The 15,080-nt window shown below is 37.3% G+C and overlaps 1 protein-coding gene across 1 annotated transcript in view; it reads right to left on the bottom strand.

Annotated features, from left to right (window-relative positions):
• The window catches only part of RNGTT (RNA guanylyltransferase and 5'-phosphatase), a 179,758-nt gene that overhangs the window by 141,816 nt on the left and 22,862 nt on the right, over nucleotides 1-15,080 (bottom strand).

Genomic DNA, 15,080 nt, shown 5'->3' with positions numbered 1-15,080 from the left:
TTCTCCAATCCTTTCTTTATCTGTCTTACAGTTCTAGGAAATTTCATTAGATTCAGTATCTAGAATAAATCAAAATTTTGATAGAAGTCCACGGGCATGAGATTTACCACTACTCCTTTCTTTTTCAAATATATTATTTTCCCTTTAAATAGTAAACAAACTGTGACTAAAATGGTTGAAGAAATGTCATTCCTCATCAGTACTGGAGACTGAATTCCTCATTCCTTCCCCACTCCTTAGTTTATCCAAATCTATCCATCTAGAAGGAGAATCCACATAACTGATCTATTGTTACCTCTCATTGCAATCACAGTGCTTTAAATTCAAAGCAAAGCCTTTTCATCAGTGAACCAAATTTACCTTCGACAATCGGGATTAAAAAAACAACAGAACAACACTTTAAATTCAAATATTTAAGTACCACTTTACTAAGTTGCTAATTAGTAAAATAAATGTATCTCATTTACAGTCAGAAACACCTTGATGTGTCAATGGTCAGCATTCTCCACTAATGAATACCTGGAAAGAAAAGGTGGAATTCAACTTCTGATCAAGCTTATTTGTGAAGCATCTTCGGGGTGAAATAAATAGCTCCACAGATTTCAATAACTGCACTGTCTAAACTCTTATTACACCAGAAAAGATATGGATGCCAACTTGCACTGAAGTATGTCCACAGTGGTAATTCTGTGTCTTCAGCAGATTCAGCAGTAATTCAGAATTTTATTTTTATCATCCTATAGTGACATTTTAAAAACACAATTCCACAATATTCTCCATCCTTCAGCTGTTATGAAAACAAAATGTTATCACTCAAACTTTATTTTGCATCTTTCCCAAAAAATGATGTTTCCAATATTCACGTTAGTCAAGAAAGCTATCTTTCTAAGTGCTGAGATTCCCAATATCCAGCTTCATGTTCTGAATCACTCATTCAAACTCCTCCATCTTGCTGCTCTGATTTGATAGGGGAAAAAAATAATTGTCTTATTGACCCCCTGGTATCACAATGACAGTGCTGTGCCCGATTTTGATAATGTATTGTTCAACCTGCTTACTCGAGACTACAAACTTCGTTTATGCAGAACTCTCCAAGATGCTGTTCCTTGTATACACACACATCACACAAGTAACCACTGTAAGACAACAGAAATCCCAGAGCTTGTACAGGCTATCGGTCTTCATAGATTTTACTAATCATCAGTATTCTACTGTTACCTCACTCAACACCACATTCTTTTTCTTATTCTTGCCTGTCACCACTGCCCTTTCAACTCTGAATTCAAGTCTCCCTTCTCATTTGCTCCCTTTGACAACTGAAGGTCCAGAGAAGATTGTAACTACTGTGACCTAGAAAATCATCAGAAGTGAAGTAGAGAACCTGCAGATGACACCATTTACAACAGAAACCTTTATGTCCCAAACCACAATCATGAAATATGCAAATTTCAATATCCAGAAGGTACAAAAACACAGGCAGGAAGAGGCAGATGCAACGATACACTCCCCCTTACAACCTTTTAAATTAACTCTATTGACTGAGAAAGCCAATACAGCAGCTACTTTTCAAAGGTCAGCAAGAGCACAAAAACACATCTGCAATTAAAAAAAACAAAACAGCTAACAAACCTTTAGGTCACACAACTAATAAGACGTAGCATCATCATACAATTCACTGGAGTACTCTCAACTGGAATACAATATGCACCAGCATTAATAGGGAAGTTCATTTTTGAATATAGGGAAGGGTAACAATAGCTGTGGAGCATGGAAAAATGCAGAAGCACAGAAGCTGGTATCATTTCTACTAATTAAGTATCATAGCTTAGACTGAGTTCAAACTTTAGCTTTTCCCGTTTTATAAATTAAGAATAAAAATGCCTTTAGTTAATTTAACAGATGGCAAATTAAAAAACGATATAAAACTATATTTTCTAAAGTATTATTAGATTGTGAAACTGCAGCAGGGCTGGTAAAACCAAGAATTTAACAAGGTTGGGAAAAAAAAAAGACTATCTAGTTACAGCATTTTCTTGACAGCCTTCCAAAGTTTTAATTAAGTTAAAGAAACAAAATATATATATCCACAGCATTCCTTTTCTTAAAGAATACTAAACTTTATGGGTTAAATTTGAAGTCATCTCGTTATCGTGATTTGACCTACTGCAAAGAGTAAATTTACCTACAACTAATAAATACTGAAGAATACTTACAGTTTGTAGTATATGATGTTCAAAAGAAAAGAAGAATGGTTAATGAGCTTGAAAATACGTGAGCCAGTAACAGAATTTGTATACTAGCAGATTTATTTTAAATAGTAAATTCTCTTTGCTTTGCTGAAACTTCAGTGCTGGTAAGTGGTCAGATATGTATTAAAGTACATTAAAGTACATTTCTATATTAGATGGAAGAACACTATTGGAAAATAACTGTACAATATAATGTTCTGACTACTTTTTTAAAAATGTATCATTTGTTTGAAAAATCTCATGTCAAAAGCTTGACTGAACTACCAAATTCTTACATTAAACATCCATTTTATTACTTACTGCAAATATTCAGCTTCAAGCTAGTTTGAACTTGTTAGATGGCAATCTTCCATAAATTTTAGGAAGATGTTGCCCGTGCAGCCCAGCCTTCAGTATGCTCACATCCACTGCTTGGCCTCCATAAATGTTCAGCAAGTGTCAATGAACATCACTGGGTGCCATTTTTACTGTGAAGAGGAATTCAGTGACACACCTTTCCTTCATCTGCACTTCCATGTCAGACATCACTTTGACAGACCACCCCTCTGCTTCCATCTGTCAAACAGCAACAAAACATAATGGAAAACTGGAGGGAAGGTTCAGCCTCTACTGCCATCCCACCAACATCTGCCTCTGATTCATGCACCAGCGTAACAAAATAGGAGGCATTACTTTTAGAGCAGGCCTTGTTTAGGGGAAATCTGTGCCTGACGTAACAGGCTCAAAAAAAATGCAAAGAAGCAGTGACATAAATATATTTAGATGACAAACAAACAAAACCCCACCACCTTAATGTCAGATGACAAGTAATTATTTTCCTCCTTTCCCAAGAAAGAGAACCATGTTTCCCATGGAGCTCCACAATTAAAGAAAAGAGTATTTACAGCTTTGAAAAACAAAGTTCCCCTGACTTTGAAATGATTTATGCCAGAACACATGCTGGGTCAATTCTGTCTACTTCGCAGGCAGCAGCTTCAGAAGCTACAACTGTCATTTGTGCCCACAGATTAGAGGCCTAGTTTGAAAGGAAAACATGCCCTAGATATTTGTATAGTTGCACTCTATAGCCTCAATATCATTCTTCCCTGAATAAACTTAATCCATTACATTTCACGAAATGTGCCCATGCTGCTCCCAAGAGAATCAGCAGCACAGGACACACTGTTTCACTATCAAAAGTGGTCTACAAGAATGATTAATGATTTATTTATTAATTTTTCTCTGATACTCATGGCTTGAACATCAGGTACACACACAAGCATACCATTTGTCTTGGTCTAATTAGAACATTCTAGGACTACAGTTGAATACTCTAAAATTAGTATTCGTAGCACAAGCTACCTAATAAGCATTTTAATACATTAACTCTTTATAAAGAAACAAAAGAGCTTGCTTCGAAGACAGTCTGTCCAAATATTCAAATAGTTTCATATGAATAATTGTTAAGCAGCACTTTTCAAAGGGCTCTGAATTTTAAGCATTTAAACTTGTTTCACAGATCTGGAGCATTCTGATAGCATACATCAAGCCTGGTATTTTGCAAAACGTACCTTCCTATGGCAAGGTAATACGCTGCTAGGACTTTATAGCCCCTAAAAAAGAAACAACAAACCAACAGCTTCCTTCTGTGATATCATTTCAGAGTTGTGACTGTTTCAGACACGTATAAATGAGACCACAATAAAGAATAAGGAAGTATTCTTCGGACATTCATGTCAATTTGGATCCAGACTGGAGGCAATGTGGCCCATCATACCCATTTATTCATTTCTCTATACTGACTCAATGATTTAAAAGACAGACTTCAGGAGAGGGATAAGAAGCAAAATGGAATCAATGTGCTTTAGCAATAAATAAATAAATACAGAAATATACACACACAGTCACACCCCACTCCAAATGCAGCATGAAGATTCAAAAAACCACCACCAATTGCAACCTAGCCCAAGAGCTGTGAAACTGCTAGATCTGGTCTGTAACACTTATTGCCATTTAAAATAAACTGCCTTGAGCAAACTTCTTAAGAGAAACAATATTTATACAACATTTCCAGATACCAGCCTACTACCTTAAGATACTCCGTGCTGCTTCATTTGATCTACAGTCTCTTGGTAAAGGTTAACTATATTACCATTATAGTTGAACAGTACTAATGAGTTATCATGTCTCCTGAGAGCAGCTAACAAAAAATCAACCTCTGGAAAGTCTAAGTGAGCTCTCATTCCATGGACAATGGGTAAAAAGTGAGGAAATGCTGATATCTGTCCTCTGAGAACACATCAACTGGTGAATATGACAGAGATGATGAAGGCAATCTTGTGTTAGTGCTTCTTTATCATGATCTACAGGACACGCTACACGTGTAAAGTGCCTTTAACTCAGCGTGCAAAGGGACTTTCTGCACTCTCAGATAAAAACTCAAGTAGGAATGCAATTTCCACTCTTTCTAATGCTTTGGTAAACAGGTTGATACCAGTCTTGTAATCCTAAGGTTAGTGTCCAATGCAAACACACGAAGTAACTATTAAGATGTAGAGTCTCTGCTACCAGAACTCCATCTTTCTAATCCAAAATCACATCCTTTCTGCTTCCCTGTCTCATTTTCTCTTACCCCCCTACCTAAATACACAAAATAAAACTATGAATTAGGCATTTGTGTTTTTTTTCATAAAATTAAAAGGAATGCTATTTACGGTGCTATAAAACATCTACAAGTTGTTCAACTTAGTGACCATTAGAAAGGCATTTTATATAATTTTCTGTTCTAGAAAGTCATAAATCAAGTAGGTGCAACCTTCAAAAAAAACAAAAACAAAAAAACACCTCACTCTATAATCCTTAATCATATGTGTGCCTTTATGGACTGCTGGAGCAGCTTGACATTACATTACTACTACACACTTCAGAGCTCAACTACAGGTGCTCAACAGCTGGTTAATACCGAAGCTTACAAAAGCTATTTATAGCTTTTAGCATTATTTGGAAGGGGGGAGGTGGGGAAGAGAATGCTTGAGTGCAACTATTTTTATGAACTTCACAACTTCAGTTTTCCAGCCAAAATACGTACTGTTCCCAACTAAATATCTCCTTCGAAATAAAGTCAGAAATAGAAATCCTATGTGGATTCCAGATTCATCGTCAAGCAAGGTTCTTCCAAAAGTAAAAGGAAGAACCTCCTACTTACACAATTAGTTTAAAAATAAGCAGGTTTGTCCTCTCTTAAGGAGCTAGTTAAAGTGATTACAAAGCAGGAACGCTGGGATCTATATCATAGTAAATAAAAACTGCATTTCCTTTCTAAAGATCTTAAAAGCATCTTTAGATGCATGCAACGAAACAGTGCAGGTAGGAATAAGGGAACAGCAACAGTCACTCTTCCCTTTTCAGTAAGGTTTCTACCACACGTCTCTTTAAATATCATCCTATTTTGATGCAGCTTCAAAGCAATAACAGAAAAACCCTTACTGCTCCTATTTTCAGACACTTATTAAAAATAACCACAAGAGTCTGATCAGAAACTTTCTTACACACACACAAACTACGTCAGCATTCATACAATTAGCATTCAAGAGCTGAGGTTTTCCCTGCCACTGGCCATCTCGAAAGCACATGCTATCAACAGAGCTTATTTAACTCTGAATCAAACCACTCAAGTTAAGTCCACTTGTTCACAAAACCTGTCACTCCTTTCATGAATTCATTTATTCCTGAAAAGCCTGCTCAATACAGGGCCAAACCCAAAATCCTGAGCACTTCTGGTCTTCAAAATTTCAGTGCCTCAACAAACAGATACACAGCATTACCAATCACTTGTGCAAAATTGATAAATATTTTAAGAATATATATGTATATATATATTTTTTTAAGATAACCAAAGAAAGGAAGAAGAGGAAGGTGCAGTTTAAAAATGCCCTAAAAATGCCACTCTAGAAAATTCTAGAGTGTTCTGTATCCCATCGCAATATTAACAAGCAACTGCCCTTTCCTGACTCCAAGAATGGCAATATGTATAACACTAAATACAAGGAAATAATTAGACACCCAAGATACAACATTAATTGATTTGTTAGCCATCTAGGGTCAGAACATAAGGCCACCAAGAAATAGGGTATCCATACCTAGAGAGAAGTTCTGTGCTCATAAATGCCTTTCAGCGATGAATGGCCCTAAATCTCCGTTACAATTATTTCTGATGCCAGTTGGCTAACCTCAGCAGCCAACCTTATTGTCCTCCTCCTCCACACCAGAAAAGAATATGCTAACAATTGTGTAATGCTCCACTTCAGATATTTTCCATCACTGGCATAAACTTCTATGTCTATAAGAATCATTTTTTACCAATCTGAAAATTAATTTATGTCCTCTTTCTCATTCCCAATAGACTCTCCTTCAAGTTTAATCCCATCTTAATATCTTCACTCTCAGTAGACAATCTTTCTGTTCTTTAAATCTGCTTTCAAGATAAGTTGTCTCTCATTCTAAATAATGAGTTCTCAATTCCATTATTTGTTTTTTCAATTGGATTAGCATAACTCTCCAATCTTCCCTGTCCTTCTTCATTCAGTTCTGTTATCTCATCTTCCTCTGTAACATTGTCCTGCCTCTCCGAGATGACAGTTGGATGCTGTACAGTAACTCTTGAGTCACAACCACTGATTGAGCACCTCAGAAAAGGACCGGGTCAGCCCTGGGAGCACAGGTGAAGGCAACTCAGCTGTGTGACCTGGAGGGGTGGAGACTGGCTGCACCTCTTAGACCTCATTTAAGGGCTGATTGCCATGGGGGAAGGTTCTCTTTCTGGAGATCCCTCCTTGGTGGAGCTTTTCCCTGCAAACCCAGGATCTTCTGATATGGGTGAGTAATCTTCTTCCCTTCCTTTATAGCATCTTTCTATTCTGCTGGTCCTTTGGTTATCACACCTTTGTTGTAATGCCTTTCCCATCGTACTGATCTGTCCAGTTGCTACAGATGCATTCACGGAAAACTCTCTCTTCTTCAGTCTTATGCAAACAGGTGATCTTTTTTCTTCTCTGCCACATTATTTTGCATTGCCTCCTTTTATCTTGTCATTTCTAAAGCAGAAGATCTGTTTCTCAGTTTTCTTCATTTCTGTCAAGTTGACCTTCAGCAATAATCACCTTTTCATATTTTACTCTCAACTCAAAAGACTTCTGGACAATTTTTCATATTAGGAAGCTGATATTTATCAGTTGTGTGCATAAGCTTCATCTTACCAGCCAAAGGATCATAGGGCAGCAAAAGAAGACAGTATTGAGTATTCAGGGGAAAATTTTTTGGCCCCCATATTCATTACCTTTTAAAAGCAAGCATGAGAAATATTCCCAGTAGGTATTCATCCTTCAAGTAACAGTCTTAAGTACAGTTTTGGAAACACTATAGCTGACAATAACTTTGAACTTCAGAAAAATAGGAAAATTCTTCACTTTGTATAAAGCTGAACTGGAGACACCTAGGACGCTATTACAGGTCTTAACCATTACTCTGAGTTATCCAAAGCACATAAGTTACTATTATTTGGTTAATAAACAGTTTAAAAAGTTTGGCCATCAATTTTACCATACACTTAAGTGCAGCCTCACTATGTTTATTTTCTACTGATACTATTAAAATGAGAATTACGTAGGCAGCAGGCCTTTTTCATACATGCAATTTTCTAATTATGTAAAAATTACTACCTTCATAGATATTACTAAATATTTTATTATGAATGCCTTTTAAACAATTAGTAGTGGTTCTCATAGAGGCTTAACATGCTGTACCTAGCTGTTCACAGTTAGGTATCTGTGAGCCACCAAGTTTGTATGGATATTTTTCAAATATAATAGCCTTTGGCAAGAACTATCTGTTCTGTATTTCTTCTAAATAGCTGATTTACCATAATTAAGCTGCCACTGCATTAGTAAAAAATAATAAAATCAATCCTAAAGCTACATGCGTACAGACATGAAAAATAAAAAAGTACTCACACAAATGTAAGACAGTAACTCACATCCATTAATGACTTGTATTTTGTTCAAGTCACATTTTACCATTATAAAACTCAGTTCTCTTTGATTGGATTAATATGAATTATTCTATGGACGTTTTAAAGCTTTTAATGATTCTTACTGGTAAGAGTCTTTTTTTTTTTTTTCAGAACTGGCATCTCATTACCTTACGGACCCTACTTCTGTCTGAACATCCAGCTCCACTCATTAGAACAAACATCTGCTACAAACATTATTAATGAGACCTATATCATGGGATACAGCGCGCCGCTCACCACCTGGGCCAATGACTTTACAGTACAAAGTTGATAACACAGTCATCCAGCATGCCTTCTACATACTATAACAATTATCTTATTCAGATCGCATCTACTATTTCTGCAATCCCAGCCCTACAAAACGGGATGTATTTATGAAGCCATGCATATCTTGTAGCTACTGCTATCCTACAATGTGTATTTTCTACTCAAAAAGCCAGAGGGCGGGACTTCAAGAGTGGAAAATTTGTCCTTTGGATTTTGGTGTCTTATGAATAGATTACCATAAAAATTATTTTTTAAGACACCAGAGGTTTGACAACTGTTTCAATAAGCACACAGAATAGCGTTCATGTCAAACCAGGTAAGATAACTGCAAACTTAAGTAATTTTGTCAATAATAATGCAATATGACCTTAGAAATGTTTCTCCCAAAACAAAATGACTTCCAAGTAATATTTACACACACACACACACACACACACACACACACACACACACACAGAGAGCTGCCACAAAGGAAGTATTTTTCCCAAAGAGAGCCTCAATCTGATACAAACATGGATCTGGGTTTTCAGGTAGGCCCTTAAAAAAATGTTTGCTAACTTCCTAGACCATGACCTCTCATTAACTCAGAAAGGAACACTGAGTGATTTGGTAGACCAAACACACAGCACCTGCTGTAGGCCTTGCTGTCTGCACTGGGAGTTGGGCATCTCCCATGCCTGCCCACAGGCACTTTGCTTTATGGAGTGCTGCACAGCACAATACTGTCCACCCAGGAAGAAAAAAGAGAACATGAGATCAGAGCATTAGCAGCTATTAGGACATTACGTCAGTTTAGAAACATATAAAATAAAAAGCAGCTGCACTGTCATTTAACAGTGTCTTTACAGCAGTTCTGTGGGTACATATGCTCCCACAGGCAGTGCAGGAGTAAATTTAGGAGTGTTTGAGAATACAAGATTAAAACTGAAGAACCGCCCTGGGTAAGAGGGGAGAACACACTGCATTTCCCTTTGGAGCAAGCACATTGGTTTGCTCCAGAAGGTAACCTGGAGCAAGAACAAGATGTGCACTTTGTGATGCTCATTGAAGGACTCAAAATGAGGCACTGAACAAGCAAGGCCACTGGTGTAGGCACAATCTTTGAGAACCTGGATGAAGCAAGCAAGGGTAAATCAGAAGATTTTGAATTCCAAGTTCCATTGTAACAGGGAAGTTTTGACCAAAAAAAGAAACTCAGAACCCATAAGTTTACGCAAGTGTGTAAGATGCTACTCCAGTAATTTTCCAAAAATGCTTTACTGAATCACTGTCAACTAATTTAACTAGTTAAATCACATTATTTAGTCATTGCCATACGCTAATTACCTTTTAAGAAATACTTTAATATTTTTTTCTTTTCACTATGGCTAGAAAAATATAGCAATAATTAGAAAGGAAGAACACTCAGCTCTAGTTAAAATCAATAGGAAGAAGAGATGTATTTGGAGAAAAATAAATGTCCTCATGAAATTACCAATACTATTTGCCAGTTAAGGCAACCTAAAAGTAAGGGCTTCAACTATGAAAACCTCTAGAGAGAGCAACCACTGAAGGAATAAAATGCAAATATTTAACAATGGTGAAATATAAGTTTGCCTAAGCTGAGAAAATACTGCCATTGACCCATATGAGCAAGTTATATTCAAGTGAGAAAGTGTAAAATAAGATTAAGCATCTACTTTTCTATAAGTCTAGCCAGGCTGATGAAACAGTAGCACTCTTGTTATCAAAAAGGCAGAAAAATAACTAGAACAAAACTGTGCAAGCCAAAAAAACACACTGAAATAAACACCATGGATGGCTGCAGCTGCGATACATTTGACGGAATAGGTTCAGAGATGTGACAACAGGGGTTTCATTTCCAGACGAAGTGAACCAGGTATCTGTAAATACATCTCCAGTAACAAGTGTCTTAATATTAAATTCAGGAAGGTCATGCTTGTCAACACAAGCATTCAGAACAATTAATGAAAATGTGTTTAATTACATGTGGAGTCTGAATCATCGGAGAACAGCAAAATAATAAGCATGTCCAATATAAGAATTGCCAGACATTTTTCATTGTTGATTACAGTGTCTAAATGTCCGAATAATAGCTCAGGTTTCCGTCTTTTATCTCTTTCACAGCATTCCCTCAGTTTGAATTTCATTAACACGAGGTCTGCGTAACACCATTTTCTTCTCTGAGTATAGCTATCAGTTCGTGCATCTCCGCAACCAACCGAAGTTAATACGTTTTGAGAAAATTCAACAGAACTATTCAGTTTCCTATTCTTCTTTATTCATTCTGAATTTTAAAAACATGGGATAAAATACCCCAAATACTTTAAATTCCTCTTAAGAAACTATATGCACTCTCTAATTACTTTCACAAAAGGCAGTCTTCAAGGTGCACTGCTATTTCGTATGTAACTACTCCAAGCACAGAATATGTCCTGTATTGTTGCATAAGAATATTCCACAGAAACTTCAATTTTCCAAATGAATACAGTGTGACAAAGAAAAGCTTTTAATATTGAAAATACAAACAAAATGTGAAAAATACCTTACAACCCTACAGAGTAGCACTAATTTTAATTTTTAATTTAATACGGCATCTTACTGTTTGTTCTACATCAATCTGCACTGGTCAATGATCCACAGCTTTGAAGGGATTACTGTTCACTGGCAAAGCATACATGAGATACTGCAGACAAAGTTATTTCTTTATACTTTAAAATAATTTCTTTACTGAAGTTTATTTTACATTAAAGTAACATTTTCTGTTATCGCTGTTTCTAGAAGCAATAGGCCTAGATTATTCAAAAACACATCCACGAAATGTCTTTAATGCATATTAAAATATTAGTGTAAATCAATCCTGGAAACAAAGACTTGCTTAAGGATCAAGATGTCAGAAAAGGCAACAACTATATATCAATATATATCAATAACAATATCTGAGCTGTGTGTGTTAATACTTCACAAATGTTTTCATGGTTTTAGAAGTCAACTTCATTGATAGTATAACTGGAATGTGAATTAAAAGCACAATTAATGCAAAGAATCCCATGTAGTTCTTTGCATGGTCAGTTTTGTTGGCTGAGTTTATTTACTCAGGCTCAGGAGCACTTGAATGCATGGTACTGCTCTGAGAATAAGCCTGGATCTCCCAAAACAATGTTTCTGTAACCTCGTGTTCTCGGAATGCCTGCATCACATTAATACTGGCCAACTGTGCTCAAGCCCTGAGGTGATAAGGCCAACATTCTCACACACTTCTTAACGCTTGGATGTCATATGGAGTACCAGCTTTGTATTTTCACATCCTGCTCTGCCCAACCTAATAAAACCCTGAAGTATAAACAACAAAGATGAAAAAACATTTGAGAGACCTTTTGTGTGGAAGACAGTTTAGTTCTGGCTGAATTGTGCTGAATCGTGATGGAGTCCAAGTGGAACCTCTTGGTAATTGTCATGAGACATTAAATTCCCCGTATTTTCAAGGCTTTTCATTATCTAGAATATTCCATTCTAAAACTGAAGATAACAAACGTAACAAAGCAATGAAAGTGAGAAAAATCTTTAGAAGATAGCCTGTAAGTTTCCTATTAGTGAGACACACTTGAATAAAATGCAAGAAATGTCATTACCGTTTACCTCAAGAGAAGGCTCACAACAACATGGAAGACTGATCTGAATGCTATGAGTGGCAGAGACTAAGATTATTTCCATTAGTATCTGGTATTCCTGACTTCAGTTTTGAAACCAGACTGAAGAAAAACAGAAGGTTACAGTATTAATCCCCCATGAAGATTCCAAACACTCAAGAAAACTGCTGTAATTTCACAAATGTTCCAAATTTAAAAATATCCTCTTATTTTCATAAAATATCATTTTGGAATTTCAGAATTCAAATTAAGAAGGATGTGCATGTATGAAGAGCCACAATACCTGTTTGCAAGAACACAAAGACAATGGGGCACCTAACACTTGGGGTTTTATTTCAACATGCTTAGTAAATACTCTACATACCTCCTCTTAGCTGCTGGGAGTAGAGGGAAGATACTCTGTGACACACAGGTTTTTCACACACATCAGAAAGGAACAAAAGGATATCTTGCAGATGATGTTAAATCAGAATCTCACCAATCTAATCACTTTGAGAACCTGTCCTAGGGAACGCATCACAAATGATGTTCTCTCCATGCTGGAGCATGCTAATGCTGGATGCATTTGCTGCACTTGTAACCATCTACTGACCTGTGCTAGCAACAGCATTCAAACAACTGGCAGAGCATATTTCTTCACACTTCTCACAAAGCTGTAAAGTGATTTCGATCAAGACCATTAGGTTTTGTTAATATCAAAAATTAAACTAAGTACTTCAGTAATAAATTTGCAAAAGAGGCAACTGCAGCTGTTAGTGATACAGACAGCAGGATGAATGCACCCTCTTCAAATTTATGGACAATACCAAGCTGAGTGGTGAGCTGACTTGCTGAAGAGAAGCAACGCCATCCGGAGGAACCTTGACACACTCAGGTGAGCCCATATGAACCTCATGAAGTTCAACAAGGCCAAGTGCAAAGTCTTGAATCTTTATCAGGACAAACCCAAACAGAAATCCAGTCTGGGCAAAGAATGGACTGAGAGCAGCCCTACAGAAAAGGACTTGGGGATTGAGGAGGACAAAAAGCTGAGCATATGCTATCAGCAGGAACTTGTAGCCCAGAAAGCCAACTGCACGCTGCATCAAAAGAATTGCAACCAGCAGGACAGGGGAGGTGATTCTCTCCCTTGCTCTTGTGAAATTCCACCTAGACTACTGTGTTCAGCTCTGGGTCCCCAGCATAAGAATGACAGGGAGCTGTTGGAACAGGATCAGAGAAGGGTCACAAGGATGATCAGAAGGCTGAAGCACCTGTCATGTAAAGAAAGGCTGAGGGAGCTAGGGTTGTCTAGCCTGGAGAAGGCTCCGAGGAGACCTCAGTGCAGAGTTGTAGCCTACATAAAGAGGCCTACAAGAAAGAAGAAAGAAGGGAAGAGACTCTTTGCCAGGCAGCATAGTGAAAGGACAAGGGGTAACAGCTTTAAACTAAAAGAGGAGAGATTTGCATCAGGTATCAGGAAGAAATCTTTACTCAGAGGGTGGTGAGGCACTGGCACAGGCTGCCCAAAGAAACTGTGGATGCCTCATCCCTGGACGTCTTCAAGGCTGGGCTGGATGGGGCCCTGGGCAGCCTGGTCCAGTGGAAAGTGTCCCTGTCCACAGCAGAGGGAGTGGAACTGGATGGTCCTAAAGGTCCTTTCCAACCCAAAATGCCCTATGATTTTATGAGAGGAAACAAAGCCAAAGGGTGACCAGGCAGCGACCTAGCAGTATATGAATGGCAATTAAAGACATAGGCCCAATTTCTCTCAGTAGTGACAAATGATACGAGAAGGCACAGCTATGAATTGCTACCTGGGAAGTTCTCTTTGAGCATCAAGAAGAGAAACCAAGCTTCTTCCACTGGATGGGCACTGCAGCTCCAGAACAGATTACTCAAAGGCTATGTAAACCCCATCCTGGGAGCTCTCAAGATTTGACAAGATGAAGCCAAATTAAATTTCTGAAGCATTGGCAATAATCCTGCTTCAAGTAAAATAACAGCAGAAGTCCTTCCTGACGGAATTTAATTTTTTTATGCAATGCCTCAGAATTTTTGCCTTAAAGGCAAAATATTTCTATTTTGCAAGACACATTGTGGAAAAATAAGTCAAATAAATTGATGCTTGGAATTCCATTGTATGTGTTTTATACACACATTTTTATCTCGTCTATGTGTGTGTGTAAGTCAGTCACAATGGGGCCTGCTAGACTACCAAAGCACAGACCCACAGCACAATCTGAGATATCACACAATAGCTCAGATACTCAAAATAAGGCAAAATACAACAAAGCTTGTATGAAACCCACACTATTCCGCATTGGCAATTGTAGACAAGAGGGACTATTGTACCACATCTGAAAATCATAGCAAGTGCCTAGACAATTTTTTTTTTTAAAAAAAGAGAGAAATTACACGTAAGGATGCATTTCTAACTAACAATCATAACACCGAATAGGTTCAAAAGATCAATGTAATCAAGTTGTAGTCTGTTTCCAGAGTGAGGAAAAAAAGTCCTCCCTACAATAAAAGCAAGAAAACTGATAAGGGAAGATGAAACTATTGACCCTTTGGCCAATATGAACCACAAGTCTGAATAAAGGATCACAGTATGAAGAAAAACAGAAACCATGACATTTCTAACATTAATCTACTTCTGAAGGCTCAAATATAAATTTTAATTTCGCTTTTATAAACAAATTCTTTAGCTTAACAAACTCTTACTGTTACCTAAGATTATTTTAAGACCTTACTGGCAAATCCTAGCTGAAAGACAGACAAGGGTCACAGAGAACAATAAAAGTACACAGCCAGTCTGCAGAGCAGCTGCTAAAATGAAATTCAGCCACAAACATCAACAAATGTTGGGTACCAAGAAAAAAAAAA

Source organism: Meleagris gallopavo, chromosome 2 (genome assembly GCF_000146605.3).
Source record: "Meleagris gallopavo isolate NT-WF06-2002-E0010 breed Aviagen turkey brand Nicholas breeding stock chromosome 2, Turkey_5.1, whole genome shotgun sequence".
Classification (NCBI taxonomy): domain Eukaryota; kingdom Metazoa; phylum Chordata; class Aves; order Galliformes; family Phasianidae; genus Meleagris; species Meleagris gallopavo.
This window is presented reverse-complemented; position numbering and strand designations above follow the sequence as displayed.